At 41.7% G+C, this 21,834-nt stretch overlaps 1 long non-coding RNA gene and 1 pseudogene across 1 annotated transcript in view; both read left to right on the forward strand.

The window, feature by feature from the left end:
- LOC112304348 (charged multivesicular body protein 1B2-like) overlaps positions 1–21,020 on the forward strand; it is a 44,931-nt pseudogene extending 23,911 nt beyond the window's left edge.
- Positions 1–21,834, forward strand: part of LOC139440790 (uncharacterized) — a 110,312-nt gene that overhangs the window by 75,940 nt on the left and 12,538 nt on the right. The window lies entirely within an intron of this gene.

The following is a 21,834-nucleotide window of genomic DNA, read 5'->3' on the forward strand; positions in this document are numbered from 1 at the left end:
CAGAAACCCCAGCTACATGGTATTCCTCTAGGAAGTGCATTTGTCCTTGCCAGAAACTGTCAGCAAAGGTCACAGTGGGTCTGAGTTCAGGTCATCGTGTGTGGGACTAACAGAACACAGATCTTTGCTAGGGGGACTGACCTTTGATGGACTGACTCACAGGTTGGGGCTGGGCCTCCACCACCTTGCACGCCTCAGGTCCCTGGTTAGAGGATGTTTGGGAGAGGCAGAGGAGAATTGCCTGAATGTGTTGCTATCCGTAGAAGGTGAAGTTAGAGAACACTGGCCCAAAAGGATTTTCTCAGAGAGCCAGGTTGTCTAGTGGGGGTGATATGTGTGTTAGGAGTGGGGGTGGGTCAGGATGTGCTGGTTGGGCTGTATACTTCACCAGAACTGGCTGGAGGGAGAAACATCAGAGGAAAAATCTGGAATCTGGTCAGCCAGGGGAACCAAGGCCATAGCCAGGGAGGGAGGATCAAGTTCTAGTCCAGGGTTTCTCAACCTCAGCACGTTTCACATTTTGGACTATTCTCAGAAGTGATATCCTATCCTATGTGCCATGTTCTATTTGTCAGAAGAAAGTCACCAAATCTAGGGGAGGACAGGTTTACACAGGAGTTAATACCAAGAGGTAGGGATCGTGGGGAGCCATTTCAGAAGCTGCCTTCCATGAGGAATTACCAGAGCACTTTGATCTTCGGAACCATGGCCACCAGGAAAAGTTCACTACTGTGTCCAGGTGAGGACTATGTGGGCAACTAGAGCAGATTGGTTGCACAAAGAAGAGCTGTAAGGTCTGGCTCTTCTAATGTCATTGTCCTTCACTCTGTCTGGCTTGACCTCCATCACATAATTTATGTAGTGTTCTGTCTCTCCTACTTGACGGTGTCTCGTTCATCTCTGTATACTCAGTGGCCAACGTAGGGCCTAAAACAGAGCTCTTGCTCAGGGTCTGTTATAAATAAACCTGAACATACATTTCCCATCTGCTGTTCTAGCAAGAAGACAGGGATAGCACTTCCCCCATTGGACTCTGCTTTCTTGATGAGAAACTTTCCTACTGGGCTGAAGTAGAATTAAACATGAGCTGAGTGGGGCTCCAGCAGGGAAAGGTATTGGGCCCTTCGTAGGGCACAGTTGGGTTGGCTTTTCCTGAATGGGACAAAAAGGACATAAATACTGGACAAGGGTGTTTTCATTATTAGGATGGCTTTTCCTCTCAGAGGAGGAAATGTTATATGTCTAAGGGGTTTAGTTTTGTTTTGCTTTGTTTGTTTTTTGGAAGAAGTTCTTCTATTCATGGAGTTTTAAGTAGAGCTAAGAAAAATTAAAAAATAAAATTAAAAAAAAAAACACCTCTTTGAAGAATTACCCTGTCCTATTGTGGTAGGTACTCGGATTGGCATTACAATCTCCATTTCACTTTTCTTAAATTTGAAGAGATTGGAAAGCCAATAGATGCATCCTTATGATCTGAAAGAAAAAAGTAAAGTAGAGGTCATTTATTTGGCTTCTGGTTGTCATTACTCCTTAGGAAAGTTTTGGTTTTTGGTTTTTGTTTTGTTTTGTTTTTGGCATCAGGTCACGGTGTTTATTCTCCAAGGTTGTGGGTATCGACAAATAGCGGTGGCCATGCCAGCCTCTTGATCTGACTTCCTCATCCTGGGATTGCAGCTTCGGAGAGCCATTCTCCTGTCTCTTGTTGCCTCTTGGTGACAATTCCCACTCAAGACCTACCTAGCACCAGTGGCACCTCAGAAATAGTAGCTCTCCTGGTGGGTAAATTCTGTATTGCTTGGAAATCACCAAAAAACCCTCGTCTAGAACCTGCTGCTCCAGCCTTTAAACTATTTTGCAGGTGTACAATTGTTTATTTTAAGCCCTATCCTGCTTAAAATACCTAGAGTGAGTTCTATTTTCTAAAATTAAACCGATTGATACGTATTTGGTCATCTGAAGTCCACCATTTTAAAGCCCCCTCTGGGATTCAAAGCCATGACCTCATTGATGTCTCATGCAGAAACCTAAATAGGAGGGATTCTAGAAAGTGCAGAGCTTCCGCTGCCAACCCAGCTCCAGAGCTGACTGACTTCGCTGGGACCTGCCCTCTTGCCTTGTGAAACAATCCTCTTTCTGGTATTTTCTAACTGTGAATGCCTACACTTTTGCTAAATTGTCTATACCTTGAAGGCAGAGCAGAGGTTGTGATGGACTCCAAACTTCAGGTGCCTTCCCCAAAACACACTTCTCCAGATGTAAAAGCACCCTGGAGAGGCTCAGCAACCCACCAGCAGGCCCGCCAGCTACTCCCTGTTCCCAAGCACAGGACCGTGTGTGTCTCCACTCTCAGTGTAAGAAGGAATCTGTCCCGGTGAGAGAAAGCAGTGAAATCAATCAGAGCAGGCAACTCAATCTCCATTTTTACCTAGAAACAAAGTTGTACCCCAAGTTGCTTGGAACACTTGTAAATAGTAAGAATGGACATAAAACTTTAGCTGTCTGAGGGAGTCAGTGGCCAGCCAGACCTGAGTTCCAGCCCAGATGCCACCACTTAGAAGAAATGGAACCTTGTGCATGTCGTTTAGCCCCTCTGAGCCTCAGTTTTTCATCTGTGAAGTGGAAGTACCATTTTGCAGAGTTAGTGCAAAGATCAGATAAAATCTCCTCTCAGATTCCTAACAAATGTTAAATAATGGTAGTTCCTTTCTACCAACTTTATTCTACAAGAACGTAAGCAATCACAGAATCCTGTTCTCACAACATCAGAGCTGGAAAGGGCCAGCGCAGTGACTGGCAGACAGCTGGCAGGCGATGAATGTTTGTTGAACTAATGAATTAATTGTTGAAGAATGTAATTTAATAATTTTACAACTGGAGCAACTTGCCAACGCCATATAACTAATCAGTGACAGGACTGGGGATCAACATATAACCCTCAACCCCCAATCGGAATTCTCTGCCCGGACACATTTCTTTACAAAGCCATATACAATTCTCAAAATGATTTGTAGGCAAAATAGCACTGATTTATGGAAAGCAAATCATAAATTATTCTCAAATACTCATTTCTCAGCATCTGAGACTCATTTTACATAGAGCAGGAATTCAGATTTCCTATTGAAAGCCACTCCAGGGTCCAAGGATTACAGAGCCTATTTCCCCAAAGCAAATTCTCCCCAACTCTCCCCATCGGACCCTAAGGAAGATGCTGAGCATGAAGCAAGAGGAGAGCACTGGGTGCTGGAATGCAGAGGGGAGGGAGAGAGGTCTTTTGTGCTATGTGCTCTAACAATCCTTCAGAAACTTTCTCCTTTCGGGAAGTGAGAGGAGTGAAATCTGAGGTCTGGACAAGGACATCCTTAGTGATACAAAAATATTGTGAGTCGGCAACCCAAACTACTGTGATTCACAGCAGAAAGTCCCATGAAGCAGATGAAATCACGAGGAAAAGGAGACAGCTGAATCTGAGAAGCAGCTCCACAGACACTCTAAAAGGAGGATTCACAAGGTTCAGAGAACGGGCAACTCTAGAGAAGATTGCCATTGATTTAAGTGAAAACAGTCCAGAAGTTTAAGAATAATAGTATCATTGGACTGGCTTACTTTCCTGGTCCATACTCCACATAACTCTTCTCCATGCAACTCCCAAGGCAGATTCTACTCTTGGATGAATTAGGCCGGGTGAAGAGAACAGGATTCTTGCCCATAATTTTTTCAGCATATCTAGTTGATTTATCTGTTGATACCACTGTGTTATGGCAGTTAAAACACTGCAACATTAGAACAAGCTGGAACAGACTTCGGGCATTCATAAAAGCCATATGAAAACCACATGTAGGAGACGTGGGAGAGGCAGTCCAGATAAGAAAGTGGATGCAAACAATTGCAATCCTTTGCTTAAAGCTGAAGTAAGGGAGTGTTTGGCTGCAGAACTGTAAACACTGCGATGGAATTTGGGGATCATCGCCTTGTAGGATCCTGGAGACAGACGGAGCTGGTTTTGCTTTGGGACAGGTGCTGGCCAAAGCTAGTGGGAGAAACACCTTTTCATTCCCCTGTGAGGAGGACCCCTACTGACCAACAGGAAGTTTGTAGCATTCCTTGTTTCCACTCCCACCCACTTTGAATCTGTGCCCTCTAGATCTTTTCCGGAGAAGAAATTGGAGCCTTTTAGTCATTCTCTGGCTAGCGAACTGGACTTTTCATTTTCTCAGGTGCTCGCCAGGATGGATTTGGTGTTAGAGATTGGAGCTAGAATCTGTTAGTTCCTAGCTTTGTGACGGTGGGTACAAATCTAAACCTCTCTTCAGATCCCTCATCTTCAAAATCTTGTGATGATCACTCACGCACACGCTTCAAGGAGAGAAATGTGGGAATGTTTCTTCAACTCCACAGTTCAGATTTACTGAGACTTGTGTAATATGTGCAGTCGATCCTTGAAGAACATGGGTTTGCACTGCATGGGTCCACTTATACCCACATTTTTTTCCCCAATAAATGTGTACAGTGCTGTAATTGTGTTCCCTCTTCCTTATGATTTTGTTACTCACATTTTCTTTTCTCTGTCTTACTTGATGGTAAGAATACAGTGAATGATACTGTATTCTTACAGTATTGTTGGGAAATAATACTGTAAGACGTCACAATAATATGACAATCAAAATATGTATTGATTGACTGTTTATGTTATTGCTAAGGCTTCTTCTGGTCAACAGTAGACTATTAATAGTTAAGGTTATGAGGAGTCAAAAGTCATCCTAGATTTTCAACTGTACAGGGAGGGGGTCAGTGTCCCAAAGCCCCGGTTGTTTAAGTGTCAACATTTTCCTATGGAAAAAGCACACCTTCTCATAGAACCCTGGGAAAATGACCTGGGACATGGGACTTGTCTCCACTTTAAGATCCACGGGCTGAAGCAATGAGTGTCTTATGTTTTCTATATTAAAAAGAAATCTTTCCATTTCAAGTGATCACTAACATTGATTAAAGTAATTTTTAATGTTCCATAGGTAAATGAGATTATTTTAAAGAACATCATCAAAACAAAAATGCAAAATGTTTAAAATTCTGTAACCCCAGGCTCCCCCAAAATGAACCACAAATTAATCCTCATTTGGGAAGTGCTGGCAGGGCAGTTAAGAAGCCAGGTTTTGATCCTGCTTTGCCCTTTACTAGCTGTGTGATTTGGGGCAGGGAATGTAATCTCTCTAAAGCCTCAATTTCCTCATTTTAGATTACTGGGCCCAGAAGTACTGATTAAAGGTGAGAAAACCTCTTGGAATCCTACTCTGCAAACAGAATCATACGGGAAAGAAGTTCTAGTCAAGAGGTTCTTAAAGCGGAGGGTCAGGGCCAGCTGTGCCAGCTTGGGCATGCCTTTTACCCTCTCTGGGCCTCAGTTTCCTCTTGGAGGAAAGAGGGATCTCCCTAGCTGATCCACCTAGCAGGGCCTCCGGGAGGATCAAAGCATGGATGGAAAGGAGGCTGCTCTGCAAACAGGCAAATGCCACACAGAACAGAACTTCTGGAAACTGGAGGCTTCATCATTGCTCAAGGCTTAGCAACCACCATCCCTATCTGGAAAATCGAATCCATCTTGAGGTTAGAGCTCTGGTTTATGACCCTCTGCTTCTCGTGCCAGAAATGAGCTCAGCCGAAAGTGCCATTAACTACCCACTGCTGGGGTGGGTTCACTGTCAAGATCTTTTTTATCAGTCAGCTGGCTGTGAAAAACCAGATAGTGCTTAAACACCGCCATTACCCACAGAGCTCAGCAGCACTGCTTCCCAACACTCTGGCAAAGCCGGCCCCTGTCAGGACTGGGGGCGGGGGTCAAGGAGGAAACTCCGGTGAGGTCACGAATGGATTCTGTTCTCCCTCCCTGTCTGCCCTGCACACCACTGGCCCCAGGAGGAACAAATGAGAAGTGAGGGGGCATCCTGAATGGTTTATCTGCTCCTCTCTTCTTCCTCTTGCTTTTTCCACCTCTACCCCCACCACTGAGGCAAATATGATGATGAATTAAGCTTCAGTGAGAAGTGCCAAAAGCAGTCTGTGTCCAACCTCCTAGAAACAATTTGGGGACAGTCTGATAGCTGGCTAACAGTTCAGCCCACGTTTGTTCAGGTGTGTCCTACGTGCCAGGAGGTAGGCCAAGGGCTTTTATACAACATTATCTCTATTTCATCTTCATGCAGAGACGCTTCCAAGTATCTTGCAGCTGGGTCTACAGCAGCTATTCTGGCTTTTATTATGACTGACTACTCACACAGGACCCCCTAAATAGCAGAAGGATGGTTCTAGTCCCAGCATCACCCCAAACAACGGTGCCCTGGGACACTCACCAGAACCTGCTCTGAGCCACAGCTTCCTCCTGTTGAACTTCTGCTGTGTGTAAGGTGGTTGTGGGGATTCACTGAGATAATGCACCTGAGAAGATTGTCTTTGAAGTTATAGAAAACACCATAAGCTCCTCACTCAGACTCTAATTCATCTTCTGAATGAGGCAGGCATCACACTGATATCTAGTGAAGTACTGGTGAGAAATCCCAGTGAGTGACCTAGTTACTAAAGCCAGCCTGACTATATCCACTTGCCTAATCCTGGACGGCAAGAAGGTAGAAATTTGATGGTCCGTCTTGACCATGTGAATTATGATACCTTCCTGGCTGGTGTGCGTTCTAGCTGTGTGGCTTTGGAAACTAGGTCTTTGAAACTCAGACTCTTCTCTAAAATAGATCTGGTAGTTGCTACCCCACCTCACAGGGCTGTTGTAAAAATTAAGAGAAAATATGTGAACACATTGGCATGGTGCCCAGAATGTCGTGGAAGTACAGTGGGTACTTATTGCTTCATGTGTTAGTCTTAAAAACTTGGTTAGGTTTTCATACATCATGCATAGAACAAGAAGGGCTTCACTTCCCATGAGCAGATCTGTGGGAAAACCATCATCAGAAATGCTGCTGAAAAGAACGTCCATCCCTGATAAATGTATTTAGAGGCCAGTTACCAGTAGGTATTCTGCATCTGACCCCAAACGGATAAGAAACCCGATAACACTGCTTGTGTTTAGCAAAATACTTGGACATCAGGTCTTTCTATGATTAATAAACAAGTTTCATTCGGATAGTTAGCAATGGCATTTCCCAAAGGAAATTTCTTGATGTAGAGCTGAGTCTCATTGTTTGTCCCACCTGGCCAGTACCAATGGGTTGTCTATTGTTGTCTGTCCTAGGTGTGGAACAGACCTCCAGCCAGATGAAGTGACTGACCTAAGAAAGTGGTGCAAGCATTGAGTTCAGGGAAGAGCTTCTGGGACGCTCTTCTTGCTTCTCTGCTCATACTCTTCTTGATTTCTAGGCAAATTATAACCTTAACTTTTTTTTATCCCCACTCAAGGATATGTTTTTTAATTGAGAGAGAAACATTGATTGGCTGCCTCCTATACATGCCTGACCAGGGATCAAACCCACAACCTAGGTATGTGCCCTGACCAGGAATCGAACCCACAGCATTTTTAGTGTACAGGACAATGCTCCAACCAACTGAGCCACCCTGCAGAGACCCTTCCAAGTATCTTGCCAGGGTAGCATATTGTGACTTTAAAAGGCAGGCAGGATTTTACCCATGTAAAGAACACAATTATACTTCCTGATTCTCAGGCTTAAGGTTTTGATTGTGATTTCAAGATCCACATGTTCCTTTCAGTACTCTGTCTTTGGCTCATTCAGATGTTTGGACAAACAATAGAGAGTAAAAGCAAACAGGTCAGACCAGGGGAAGGATAATGTGCTGTAGAATAAATGAAAAACTAAGCACAGGAGGAGATGAGGCAAGACGAGTCAGCATTTAAGATGGAACCTTGAAAACTGGGTAAAATTTGGAAGTGTAGAAATGGAAGGGAAGTCCATCCAGGGCCAATGGAACAACATAAGCAGAGACAGAAAGCAGTACACTCAAAAGATTTTAAAGAGCAAAGAGTTTGATGTATTTGGACTATGTAGTACACGCTCTATACACACAAATTAATTACTGTGCTCCAGCTCATGGAAGACAGGTTTTTTATGGTGGAGGTTGGGTGGAGAACCAGAGTACATCAGACTTCTGGTGGTCACCTTTATTTAGCTTTTGCTTCTGGACACAAAGGAGGATTCACATCTCTACCACTCCTGTAGTTAGGCAGCTCCATCTGACTAATTTTGGGTGATATATTGTATGTAAAAGTACTACCATATTTGTCGGACTATAAGACGCACCAGACCATAAGACATACCTAGGTTTTAGAGGAGGAAAATAGGGGGGAAAAAACCCCCACCCCACTGCCCCACCCCTGCTCCCCGTGAGCCAGGTAAACTACAATCAGACTATAAGATGAACCCCCATTTTCCTCCCAAATGTGGGGTCATGCATCTTACAGTCCAAAAAATACGGTAATTGTCACCTTCTGGCCAAAGCAATTGCCAATGCAGTAATGTCCAGCACTTCTTTCCCTGCTGTGTTCACTGAAAAGATTGTATTTTCCAAATGGTATCATTGCAGGACAGTGGAGGCTGCTAACTTTGGATCACTGGATCATTCCGTGGAGAGTAATTGGCTTAGAAAGTCTCCTCGATCTTAAGTGAAATTTTCATAAGCCATTGGGAGTTTAGGGATGTCGTTAGGGCAGCATAACCTAGTTCATCCTGAGTGACACAGAGCTTCTGAAGAAATACCATTATCTTCTGAAGACCATTCTGGACCTAATATGCCTACTTGCTTCTCCGAGGAGACTAATCCTAAGCATCCTAATGATCAAACAAGAGAGAGCTATTTCACATGTTTCAAGCTTCTGGCACAATTAGACACCTTCCTCATTCTAGACCAAATCTGTCCGAGATAACAACACTACCAAGAGCTTTGCAGCTTTATTTTGAAGTAGTGATGAAGGAAGATATATTTAACAATCCCTAAAGCTACACTGAGATTTAAATAACTTGAACAATGACCTCATAGCAGCTTTGCATAGTAATAACTGCTACCATTTAGTAAATTACTGAGATTCAGCATGTTAGTGGACACCTTACACCCTTGGCCAGTTTCACCCTTACACTAAACCTGCGCATTTAGATTGGTATCCCCAATTTACAGATAAGAAAACAGGCTCAGAAAAGGAATACACTTATGTAGTTAGAGGAGAGCTGACATTCAAACCCAGATATGTTTGACTCTAAATCCAGGCTACTTTGATGGGGCTATTTTGTCTATTGAAGTTCACGGGAAGGATAAATAAAAATAGAACCTTTCCCAGAATTGCTCATCTGTACTCTAGCAAGAGGAAAATATAAAGGGTGACAGAGACAGTACTAAACATTGGTTTTCTCCTCTACATTTCCCAGCCTCTCTGGCAATTGGTTTGGGGCCATGTGACTAGTTTTGGCCAATGAGCTGTGAGCAGAAGTGACATACGGTGTTTGCAGGTTGACACAGTTAAAAGCCAGTGTGTTTCTTCTATCCTTCTCTGCTCCCACTTTCGTGGGAGTTCACATAATCTAGTTGGCATAACTACAAGATGGAGGAGAGCATCTCAACCTTCAGAGGATTTTATGTTCATAAGAAATAAGCCCTATTATGTAAAGACAGTGGTAACTATGTTTAGACACTTGTTTTGGTCACATCAAACCACAGGCAAATAGCACTGAATTAATAATGAAGCTCATGGAACATTTTGATCATTGGTCCTTGCATGGCCATTTTTATTAGTCATTTAATTAGTCAATTTAAATAATGTATGCATTTAATGAAACCACCTCTCAGAACTAAAACTAGGACTGTGACAATAACCTTCCTCTAACTAGTCTTTCTATCAACTCCTTCACCTGCCTTTCCTCACATATGGTAACTATCACCCTAACTCCTGTATTCTTCATTCCCTTGCTCTTCTTAATATATGGTGTTATTGTATCTATGTATATTCCTATAAGCTGTGTGTGTGTGCATGTGTGAATACACAAAGTCTCCGTCCTCCCATCTGCAAAACACAGTTGTTATGAAAATCAAATCGGACAATGTAAGATGAATGCTAAGAATAGGCCCTGAGGTAAGCAAATCCTCATTCAAATTCTAGTTCTTTTCATGTTTCCCTTTCCTCAGTAGTCAATTTTCTCAGAGGCATTTTGGTAAAGGAGAAGTGTCACAATATGATTTGAAATACCTAAGAAAAATAATGCAACTCACTAAAGCAATGTAACTAATGAGATGGCAGCTTCCACATCAAAAGGAAAAAACACTTCAGGTGTGAGAAAGGTTTTGGATTTCCAGATGTTTGTTTTGGCAAAGCAGAAACTCAATCCTTGCCTTGTTAGAGCAGCAGCTCACGGGGGACCTGCCACTGCATCCCGTCTGGATGGGCCAGGGGAGCTGCTGAGGGACATCACCTTGGGGCAAAGTAGACCTCGCCAGTTAACCCTCATGGTACTTCAGGAAAGGAAACCAGCTTCAGATTAAAAGGAGACACATTTTCAAGTGTGGAAGAGAAGACTCTTTAAAAGAAGGTAGCTCAGAAGGGTGGGAAGTTTCCCTGAGACCTAATCATAATAAATAGCAAGCTATTCCAAGGAAAGACATAAATATTTCGGGCAGCTATGGAGGCCAACTACCTGCCCAGTGCATTACCGAATGAGCTGACATTTTAAAAGTAATGCAGATATGAGAGAAGAAATGAGATCTGTGGGACCCACACAAGAAACACACAAGCCTCTGAATTCTAGTCCGGGATCCTCGCCACTGCTCAGTGGGGCAATTCAGGTGAGTTTCAGTGCCTTTGATCAGGGAAAGAGATCATTACATCAGTAGATGGAGAACTTTCAGCGATGGAAAAAAATCAGGCCACGGATGGACACGTCCAATATGGTAGCGCTAGCTACCTGTGGCTATTTTCATTACAAATAATTAAATTTTTGAAATGAAAAACTCAGTTCTGCAGCCACACTGACCACATTTCAAGTGCTCAGTAGCCACATGTTGCCAGTGGCTACCATATCCACAGCACAGGTGTGGTACTTGGCCATCACGGCAGAAAGTTCTGATTGGCAACACAGGAGAGCCCGAGTGCCAACAAGCCCAGAGCACAAGCTCGAAGCAAGTGCTGGATGCAAATAGGGTCGGCACTGGCGAGGAGCACCGGTGGGAGCATGGTGGCAGTTTCCTTTGTGCACCTGAGAATAAAGGTCTATGCATGAAACGGAAAAGCGCAGGTGATGGAGACATTCTACTTTCACCTCTACAACAAGCCACCAGCAGTCGATTCACCTGGAGCATGGCTGGCCCAGAATAGACACTTTGTTTAAACCCTCCATGCATAATTTTCAGAGGAGCCCTTCGGCCTCCTCAGGGAATCAATGTTGGAAGTCAGAGAATAATGGTGGGTCTTAGACCTTATGAGTGTTTGAATCTCTGTCACCTCACCACATTCACTTGGGCATTTTCTTAGTCATTCCTTAGAGTGGAACAAACAATTTTTAATTTTTTTACCATTATCACTGATCAGAGCAACGTGTTAGGGTACCTATATATCAAAATTACTCCCAGCTTGTCGAATTCCTTTGCTGCATGAAAATAAATGACAACTCAACCTTAAAAATAATTTCTCAAAGCAATGCTGCCATAGGAGAATTTCCATATTGCTGCCATAGCTGTATCCCCACTTGCTATATACCTATAGCAAATGCCCATTCCCCCTTCAGGGCCATCCGCCATTATCAAACAGCAGAATGGTAGAGCCCAAGGGGGCTCTAAGGCTAATCTAGTCAGAACCCTTAATTTCCCAAGGCATAAATTTCAGGATCGGATTTACCAACCAATGAGGGCCAGAGCAAGGATTCTTTGAGGATTACCGGGATTCAGGAGTCTATAAGGTCAAAATTATGTTCATAATAATTCCCAGGTATTATTTACCTTTCTAAATGCATCACAGGTGTGCGGTGATTTCTAGAGGTTACATGACATACCCCTAGTTATCTAAAAATGCTATTAAAATACAACCCCCTTTCCCATTATACATCCCATTATACATTATGCCTCTGAGAGGCAATGCAAATGTGAAGCCACATTTTCTTTATACATGCCAATCAAAATAGTAGGTAGCAACGGATGCCATAAGGAAGCTGATATGAGGACTCCCCTGTCTTCTATTAAGCTAGGTATCAAAGAGGTTTACAAAAAATGTAAACAAAGGCATTCTTCCCACTAAACATTTTTAGACTGCACAGCTACTCATTAACCATTTTTGTTTATGTTAATATACAATCAGCTTATTATTTTTATTCTTAGGTGAATTAATACCTTTCTAAATTCCTCAGTTTTAATTTATAATAAGGTAAATATTGATAGCTCTATATCAACATAAACAAAGACATTTGGAGCCCTTGATATTTTTTAAGAGTATAAAGAGGTTTAGAAACTAATAATATGCTTGAGAGTAGCTAGTTTAGGTGAAACAAAAAAGGTGAAGAATTATGAAAGTGCCTGAAATTTATAAAGGCAGTTGGATTGATTTTTATGGAGCTGAATACTGCATTTGTTGAATTCATTCTGAGTGGACCCGAGGGATACAAATAATGAAAGGAACGCATAAGTGAAAGCCCAACAAGTGGATTTCAGTCCAATAATAAGAATTCTCCAATGGCCTGAGCTATGCCAATGTGAAAGGAACTGCCTTGAAGAGGAGTGAGTTACCCATCCCCAGAAGCATGTAAACAGAGGCCAGCAAATAATCTAGCAAGGTTGTTGTAGAGAGGAAGCCAAGTACCAGCAGAAGCTGGGGTTGGGGTGGGATGGGATATGCAAAGAGCTTTCAGATCCCTTACAATCAGAGTATCTAACTTGAGGAAAAACCTCAGATGATTTTCATACAAGACAAAAGACTTTGGGCGCAATCTTAACACTAAAATTGCTCCCTGGTCACTCCAAGGTACTGAAAGGCATGGTTCTCACAAGTTGCCTTGTAATAGCCTCTGACATTTGCATTGGGCCTTGCAGTTGGTAAAACTCTTCACTCCCCTTGTTTACTGTGATCCTCTCTACTACCCCATGAACTACATGGGACCTCACAGACAAAGGTCTGAGAAGCAATGCAAACAGCCCCAAATGATGCAGCTGGTAAGTGGCAGATCCTTCTGGCATCAAGCATGGTGTTCTTTCCACTGTATCCCAGCTGTCTCCCTGCTGGTCCAAAGGATTGAGCAAGCACCAGAAAGCAAAAGTCCAGCTCTGACGTATCTACTCAGTCCTCCCCACATGGCATATTTGTAATGAAACTGTTTATCTAGCTCAACTCCTGACAAGGTACCTGGTCACAGAGAGAAGCGCGATGTTCCTGCTCTCACAGAGAAGTCTCTTACCCCCAGAGCTGCCCTCTCCCCCTGCAGATTCCTTCTTGGGAAACATTGGATTCTTGAGAAGCCTGAACTATCAACTTTCCTGGGCACAGTTGTCTCAAGTTGTGTGTCAGTTCAATGTTCAGGAAACCCAGGAGCTAAGTGATCACAGCCCAGGTGTGCAGGTGAGAAGTGTCGCCCATCTCTGTGTAGCCTGCCCTCTGCTCAGATGTCACCACCTCTTTTGGGTGGCACTTCTGCCTGCTGTCAGCCATCCCTCCTTGGGCAGAGATCCCATCAGATTTTACAAGTCAGGCAGGGTCAGGCCTGTTGAAAACGGGAATGGGAATGCCCAGAACAACAAAGGCAGCAGCTGGTTTTCCTAGGGAGACAGGGGTGAGCCAAGCCACCTACTGGCAGTCACAAGTCACCCATGGAACAGCCATAAGTAGGACAGTAAGCAGACTCCAGCTAGGGAGACTTAACTGGAGGCAGACCCATTGAAATGAGTCCAGAGCTTATAAAGACAATTTTTGAAGAAAGACTTTCGTTTTGATGATTTTCAAACAGTTGATTACCAAGATGCAGGCTCGTGAGTTGTAACCATTTCTAAAGCGAGGACAAACTTTTTCTCGTGAAGCACTGAGAGTAAATACTCTAGGCTTTGCGGGCCCAATGGTCTTTGTTGCAACTACTCGATTCTGTGATTATAGTTGAAGGCAGCGATAGAGAATGTGTAAATAAATGGAGTGTGGCTGTGCCCTGATAACATTTTATTTACAGACACTGAAGTATGAATTTTGTATGATTTTCATAAGTCACAAATTTTTTAAAATCTATTCTTTGCTCATAAGCTGTACAAAACATATGGACTGGATTTGACCTGTGGGCTGGTTTCCCAACCTCTGTTCTGTGGCAATACTCAAACTATTTATGATAAATAACCCATCTTTTTAGATTTCCAAGTTTCCGCAGTTAGATACTTTTGTACATTTACATAAAATTGCCTACTATAAAAATAAAAAGACAAGAAAAGAGCTAAACAATGCAAGTCCACTGACAATTGATGCCAACATTTCTAATGCATACTCTCAATGTCTGAGCTTAGTCACCAGGAGCTGGACCATGTGGTTATGTGACCCACACCGCAGAAGACCCTATAAATCTAAAGTAACTGTTTGTTGGTCTAAAATCAATTAGCCCATCAATTATTTAAATCATCATCTAGTGTTTTCAAAGTGCTTCAGGTTTGTGGTTTTCATGCATAGGTAAGCAATGCCCCTCACAGTCTTGTTTACTGTTCTTAATGAATGTTTTCTTGCCCCATATGGGTTGGTGAAGGCACATTCAACTGGGAACTGGTTCTTTCACAATAAACATTGCTGTCAGTGTTTCTCTGGCTCTGCCGCAGCCTCTCAGGCCCCTTCAAATTTCTGCTGTCATGGAGGCTCGGTGCTCTGCTGCTCACCTGCTTGCCTTCTCTGGTGCCCAGTTCAGACGGGACACTGCTTCTCTCATGCCCATACCTGTGGCAGAATGATGGCTGTCTTTCCTCCCTGGAGACAGTCATTTATATATAATATAATTATTGATATGTTTGGCTTGAAATCTACCATTTTTCTATTGGTCCCATCTTGTCTCTGTCCCTTTTCCCCTCTTTAGTATTACATTTTCTCTCTTCCATTTGTTTCCATTTTAGTGGTTGTTCTAGGGTTTACACTATATATCTTTACATTAACTTATCATAGTCTATATTTGACATATATTCTATTATTTCATGTTTAGTGTAGTAACCTTACAAAAGCATATTTCCATTTCTTCATTTCTGTCCACGGTGCCTCATTGCTAAGAAGTGACAGGTCGTTACAGGATGTTGCAGGTGTTCAGCAAGCTCTGTCCACTGTGACTAGTTGGAACTGTAATGTCTCTTGTGTGAGCTCTGGAATTGTTCAGTTTTTCTTCTGGATAGTTGTGGGGGTTTTTTAACCTGTCCTCATGCAGTTTCACCTTTACATGTGCATATTCATATTCAGTCAAATACTCAAGGTGAAGAAGTAATCACTTGATAATCGAAATTATATCTGCAGTGGACTTGAGGGTCTTTGGGATGAAAGAAACATCAAATGATAGGTTGGTGCTGGAGGAACCATTCAAGTTCTTCAAGGACTGGTTTTTTGTTTTTTGTTTTTTTTTGGAATGTATATTGAGTTTTAGGACCTAAAATTCTATGGCAATTCACAAGAATTTGCTAGAGGCTTGGCCACCCAAGGAAGAATCTAGAGATTTAAGTTACATCAACCAAAAGTCAGTGACCTCCTGATATGACCTGGTCCTCAGCATCCCAAAGCATAGTCCCTGCCCTGATCTGAGGGAGAAAATGATGCCTAAAATGAGTCAACATATCATGAGATTCTGTGATCATTACCACTGAGTGAGGTATAAATAAAGCCTCAAGGAAGTTCAATTTTGATTGAACAGGGAGCCACGATGACTTTAGAAAATAGGAAGCATTTGAAAAAAGTCTGGGTACACAAACAGTAGTTCTCAAAAGATAAGGGGAAAATCATTTTCACCAGAAGAAACAGCATGAAGAGGGGCACATAGGCACGGAAGTAGAGGAACTTTTCCTCCTCAGCACTCAAACATAAGTTGTGGAGTGGAGACATTCTAAGAGGTGATATGAGAAGGGAAGGCAATAGCATGAGTATAGAAGCTGAATAGCTTGAACTTTAGGACACTGAAAAGATTTTTCTACAGAAGAGTGGTTTACACAGATTAACATTTTTGAATGATGATTCTCAAATCAGGAAGCTGTATGGCAGCAGGAATTCTAGGTGGAGGACATCATTACTTCTTGGGTTAGGGAAGAAGAGAGAAGACATAGACAGAAGAGAGAGTTTACCAAGGAGATAACCCCCGGGATGAGCTGGGATCCATGTGCTGATTCCAAAGGGCACGTATGGTGGCACTGTCACCAAGGGCTAATTGACACCTGGGCCCTGAGTTCCAACAAGGGTCAGGAGCAAGTTCAGAGATACCTTTCTGCTTGGAGAACTAGTGCGATGAGCACTCTGTTTTTCTGAGACTTTGGAATACAGACAGAATAAATATGCTTAATTCTCATATTTTCCTTTTACAAAAAAATTAATAAAAATAATAAAGTAAAGCAATTCATACTTTGCTAAAGAGCACAGATTATGCAGCCTGTACTCAGTCCCCACCCCACCTCTTACCTCAATGAGTCCCACTTGAAAAATTGGGAAGAGCAATACCAATCTCTCCATAGTATGGTACAGATGAGATGAGATTTGTTTTTGTGTTTCAGACCTATTGTGTGGCCCATCCCAAGTCGGCTCATTTCTGCCTGTCCCCCAGTGAAAGCTAACATCATGCTCATGGTCACAAAGCCCCCCAGCTTTCCCCACCACAGTCACATGATTCCCTAACATCGACAATTGCATATCTCCCTTCCATAGCAGGGGCCATACTTCAGGTGGCTTATACTGTGCCAGCCTTAGTAAGAGCCACTGCAGCCTAACCTGGCCCACTGCTCTGGCCACCCCCAGTGACTGCCCAGAGAGGGTGAGTAACACATTCCAGAAATGTGAAGGAGTTAATGCCCTTGGGAGGGATTTTGTCCATCATTAGAGTCAGGAGACAGGAGGGAGTGCACCAAGTCAGAATTATTCCTTTCTGAGATTTCCTACATGGCCAAGCAACCTACTATGTTTTTTAAAATTTTTATTGAATTTATTGGGGTGACATTGGTTAATAACATTATACAGGTTTTAAGTGCACTGTTCTATAGCACATCATCTGTGTATTTTATGTGTGTTTACCATCCAAAGTCATCTCCTTCCATCACCATTTATCCCCCCTTTACCTTCTTCTACCTCCCCCACTGGTAATCACCACACTGTTGTCTGTGCCTATGAGTTGTTTTTGTTTTTTTGCTTACTCCCTTCAGCTTTTTCACCCAGCTCCCAACTCCCCTCCTCTCTGACAGCTGTCAGTCTGTTCGCTGTGTCTATTAGTCTATTTCTATTTTGTTTGTTAGTTCATTTTGTTCCTTAGATTCCACATACACATGAAATCATGTCATTTGTCTTTCTCTGACTGGCTTATTTCACTTAGCATATTACTCTCCAGTCCCTCCATGCTCTTACAAAAGGTAAGATTTCCTTCTTTTTAATGGCTGAGTAGTATATCCACTCATCTACTGGTAGACACAGGCTGCTTCCAAATCTTGGCTATTGTGAATAATGCTGCAATGAACATAAGGGTGTATATATTTCAAAATCATGTTTTGGGTTTCTTCAGGCAAATTCCTAGGAGTGGAATTGCTGGGTAATTAGGAAGTTCCATTTTTAATTTTTTTAAGGTAACTCCATACTGCTTTCTACAGTGGCTGCACCAATCTGCATTCCCGCCAACAGTGCAGAAGGATTCCCCTTTCTCCACATCTTCACCAACCCTAGTTGTTTGTTGATCTACTCATGGTAGCAATTCTGACAAGTGTGAGGTGATATCTCATTGTGGTTTTAATTTGCATTTTTCTGGGGATTAGTGACATTGAGCATCTTTTCACATGCCTATTGGTCATCTGTCTGTCCTCTTTGGAGAAGTGTCTATTTAGGTTCATTGCCCATTTTTTTAAACTGGATTATTTATTTTCTGGCATTGAGTTGTATACAGCCTCCTCTTTTTCTTGACAAGCTGTAGCCAGTTCAATAAAGTGTCATCTTACATTTTCTTTTCCTCTTTCTCTGTCTCATTTCCTATTTTTCTCCTCACTTTTGCTTCCCTGGATTATACTTCTCAATGTAACATCTCCGTATCAGTTTTGCCTCTGACTCAACATTCTAGGAAATCCAAGTTATATTAGCAAGATTTATTCTGGGTGCATAGTAGGTCCTCAGTTCATGTCCTCTTTCTTCCCTCTTAGCTATATATTTCCTTCTTCTTGTACCTCATAGGTTTTTGTGAGGCTACTTGAGATAACACATGCAGTATTTTGTGAACAGCAATTATGCTGTGCAAATTTAAATCATTACAAATTAATTATAAATTACAAATTTGTAATTTTGTAAATCATTGTTACAAATTAATTGACACAACTGGACTAACCAATCAAGTGGCTCTGCTTTCACATGGTGAACAAGGTATACTTGTTCTTATTCACAGTGAAGGAATGATTGCTGTCGCAGTTTTTTACTAGCTGGGCCACCCTGAGAAAGTGGCTTCTCGTCACTGAGCCTCAGCTTCCTCATCTCTAAAATAGGGACAACAATATCTAGTTCATCTCGTTGTTATGAGGTTTTAATAAAATCATGGGTGTGAACTTGTTTTGTAAATTCTAAAGTACTATGGAAATGAAAGGGGTATTGTTACTACCAGAGAGGTAGCAGCTCAATAAATACTTTTCAAATAAATGACTACTTGTGAAATAAGAAAACTAATTCAAGTAGTGCCCAGTGTCCTGATGTAAATGAGGCATGCCTCCTGGTCCTCAATATATAAATCTCCCTGAGAATTTGGAGCAAGAAAATGGGAATCGGGGGCCTTATACTTGGTGAATGTATTAGCCATTAATTCTCTGGATATTGCAAATGCAGTCCAAGTGTAAGGTATGAATAACAGTGAGTTTGGAGGGATAAAATATTATCAAACCACTTATGTAGTTGACACAGGAGAGTTGGCAACCACTTCAGGGAATTAAACTTACTATCCTAACTTATATTTGTTGTTTGTAAACCTTTTGCATTATATAAATATATTATTTAATCACCCAAAATACCTTATGAAATAGATATGAATTTCCTCATTTTTAGTTAAAGAAACTAAGATTTAGAGAAGTTTGGCAACTTGCCTCAAATCCAAAGCTCATAGTTTTGTGAAACCAGTATTTGAAACAAGATCTGGCTCATCCCCAAATCTGTACTTGTTCTTCTACACCCGGCTGCTCTCTGAAAGTACTGTCCTCCCACTTTTTCCATTTCAAACTGCACTCTTGGCAAACCTATGTTCCCGACCACCCAGCTCAGGACTAGAACGGAACTCTGAGTACCCTCACTTCAAAACTGTGCTGGTGCCTCCCAAGAAAAGTTGTAGGACCGTGTTGAATATGGAGAGACACCTATTTAACTTGAAGTTTGATACAACAGGAATGCCAAGAAATGAGGTAAAGAAGAAAAGGCCAACAGATGAAACCTAAGCATCAAAAGATGTCCCATGTGAGTGTGTGTGGTATGCATGTATCTGTCTACATACACACATCACACACCATACACTCATGAACCTTTATTGAGCACCTTGTATGTTATACTGGGCATCATATGATCCCGTCAACATTATGTATTTTAATCTCTGCAATTAAAATTTCAATTAAAAAAGAAGAAGAAAAAGCCAAGATTAAAAAAGCCATTCAGAAAGTCAATACAGAAGTTGCAAGAATACGTGCTGAAAATGCAATCCACCAGAGGAACCAAGCAATTAATTTCTTGAGAATGAGGGCTAGGGTGAATGCTGTGGCAGCCAGGGTTCAAACTGCAGTAATAATGAGCAAGGGAACCACTTCACACCAGTCAGAATGGCCATCGTAAACAAATCAACAAAGAACAAATGCTGGTGAGGTTGTGGAGAAAAGGGAACCCTAGTGCACTGTTGGTGGGAATGCAGACTGGTACAGCCACTGTGGAAAACAGTATGGAATTTCCTCAGAAAAATAAAATGGAACTGCCTTTTGAACCAGCAATTCCACTGCTGGGATTGTCCAAGAATCCTGAAACACCAATTCAAAAGAATCTATGCACCCCAATGTTCATAGCCAAGTGTTGGAAGCAACCTTAGTGCCCATTAGTAAATGAGTGGATCAAAAAACTATGGTACATTTACACAATGGAATACTATGCAGCAGAAAGAAAGGAGCACCTACCCTTCACAACGGCATGGATAGATCTGGAGAGCATTATGCTAAGTGAAATAATCCAGGCAGTGAAAAACAAATACCATATAATCTCACCTTTAAGTGGAACCTAATCAATAAAACAGACAAGCAAGGAAAATATAACCAGAGACATTGAAATAAAGAACAAACTGAGAGTAACTGGGGGTGGGGGATAATAGGGGAAAATAAGGGAATGGCCATCAAGGAACATGTATGAAGGACACATGGACAAAGCCAAAGGGGGTTGGTTCGAGGTTGGGAGGCAGGATGGGTGGGGCAGGGGTGCATGGTGGGGTGAAAATGGAAAAATGGAAACAACTGTACTTGAACAACAATAGGGAAGAGAGAGAAAGAGAGAGAGAGAGAGAGGTGAACAATGAGCAAGGTATCCAAGTCCATGGCAAGTGTAGTTAAGTCTACGGATGTTATACTGAGGAGTGTGAACCTTGAAAAGATTTCAGCACTGATGGATAAATTTGAACATCAGTTTGAAACACTGAATGTTCAAACACCCACAACAAATGGAAGACACAATGAGTAGCATGACAACAATACCTCAAAACCAAGTGGAAATGCTGCTTCAAGAAATGGCAGATGAAGCTGGCCTTGATCTTAATATGGAACTACCACAGGGTCACGCAGGATCTGTTCACACCAATGTTGCTTCCACGGAACAGGAAGAGCAACCAGAGAGACTTACTAGTCCATGTGATCAAGTGTAATTTAAAGAACGGGTGCTTTTGTTTACTTCACCTGCTTCTGAAATATTTCGTGTGTATATACAGACAAGTTGCACTCCAGTTACACTAAGAACAGCCTATGTTGCAGAATGCTTAAACACTGTTTATATAGAATCCTTTCTTTTGCCATGCTGTGCTTTCCAACACTTTTCAGAAATTCCACAGAGTTTCCACCTTTACAGATTTTACAGTTTTGTATATTATGTTGAAAAATGTGGGGGACTGTTTTTTGGTAAATGACTTTGCCCAAACTAGAATTAGTTTGTTGTATATGAAAATTCTTCCTCAAAATCACATCAAAAATCTAGCAACAAAGTACTACAAAAGAAAGTACAGAATAAAGGTTTTGGTATCTTTTTATTTCAAAGTTGTTTTAAGTCTGCATTCACATGTGATGCATGAAAATAATAGCAAGGAAAATATGTTTACTTAACATGCTTACATAGTCGAAAACACCTCATTTAATGTCATACGATGGACAATCTATTTTTTGTGTTTTTGTTATTTTTGCTCTTCAAGCACAAATGGAGTTGACTTTTATCCTGTATTCATCACCTTTTAAATTTCGATTATTATCATTGGAATTTTTACCCAATAATTTAATGACTATTATATGAATTCCTGAAATTAAAATTTTTTTTCATTGATAATTTTTCAATGTAACTAGAAAAAATTATAGTGTTAAATTAAATAAATTAAGGTTTGCTCAGTTTTTAAAATTTTTCTTTGCTAAGTATTACTGTTAATAGTCAGAGAAATTTAACTTTTTATATTTTCAACTGAAATTGAAACACAT

Source organism: Desmodus rotundus, chromosome 1, assembly GCF_022682495.2.
Source record: "Desmodus rotundus isolate HL8 chromosome 1, HLdesRot8A.1, whole genome shotgun sequence".
NCBI classification, from domain to species: Eukaryota; Metazoa; Chordata; class Mammalia; order Chiroptera; family Phyllostomidae; genus Desmodus; species Desmodus rotundus.